Genomic DNA, 1,161 nt, shown 5'->3' with positions numbered 1-1,161 from the left:
ATTTATTGCTAAGTATATGAAATATATAATGACACTAGTAGTAATAGACATGAAAAGGAAAAACAAACACAAACAATCACAGTATACCCTGGTTTCACTAAGTATTTGGGGAAACTTAGCTGAAGCTTAGCTAATACAGTTCAGGTTCAGAAATCTATGCTTAGAGATAGAGATGAGAAAAGAGAGAGAGAGCTGGGATTTCACCAGTCCAAGGCACTCAGGTTGCAAAGCTGACAGGTTAAAGTTTGCAGCACGATCCTTGAAGGGAGATGATCTGCCTCCTTCAGCTTCTCGAGAAGAAAGCGGGTGGTGTCAGCACGCACACTGCTGCTTCTTTTACAGATTTTTATACCCTCAGTTCAGCTTCTTTCAAGCATTCTCAATAATGTAAATCAAATTGTCTTTTCTATTGACAAGGAGTTATCTGGTTGAAACATCTCAGGAAACTGATTGATACTTAGGAAACATGTACTTAGGGGCCAGGTTGACATTCCTATGGATAGCAGATATACTGATGGGATATCTCCTGGTGTCTTCAGAAACAATAGATAGCTTGCAGCATCAGGGTTTTGGATTTTTACTTGTTGTGAACAAGCCTCAGCTTAGCATGACTTTTCCAGATCTTATGATAGTGTTCTAACAGACTTAAAGCAATTATTGGAGCGTTCATAACCTTTTGTGGAGAGGACTTCCACCAGTCGTCCCGGGAAAAGTATGACAACACTTGTGGTCAGGGCTCCAACGGGCTGGACACTGTGATGAACCCTTTACCGTTGTTCAAATGTTGCCCATACCCCCAACTCGGTGTATTGCCTCAGAATTCCCTAACCCAACAATCAACTTTTAGCCAATTAAGTTTAAATAGGCCTCCCATAGTGGGACCGGGGAATGTACGGCCCGAGATGCCTATGAAACTTAATTCTGCTTAGAGGTGTGTGTGTGTGTGGGGGGGGAAGTCCTTTGTAAATCCAGATTAGAACTGGTCTGAACTGAGCTGGGTGTGTGGGTTGACTAGCATCTGGAGCACAGATTCCCCATCATGCAGTGCTCCCCTGCTTCTCTGATCCCAGAATTCACTTCAGTCTCTGCTTCAGACTTTCTGTTCTCCATCTCTCATCTAAATGAATGGTCATCTGGTTCCATCTCAGATGCAAATGAGAC

This window comes from Gavialis gangeticus, unplaced genomic scaffold (genome assembly GCF_001723915.1).
Source record: "Gavialis gangeticus isolate Ggan-Ray unplaced genomic scaffold, GavGan_comp1, whole genome shotgun sequence".
Classification (NCBI taxonomy): Eukaryota; Metazoa; Chordata; order Crocodylia; family Gavialidae; genus Gavialis; species Gavialis gangeticus.
The sequence above is the reverse complement of the archived record's forward strand: the minus strand, read 5'-3'. Positions refer to the sequence as shown.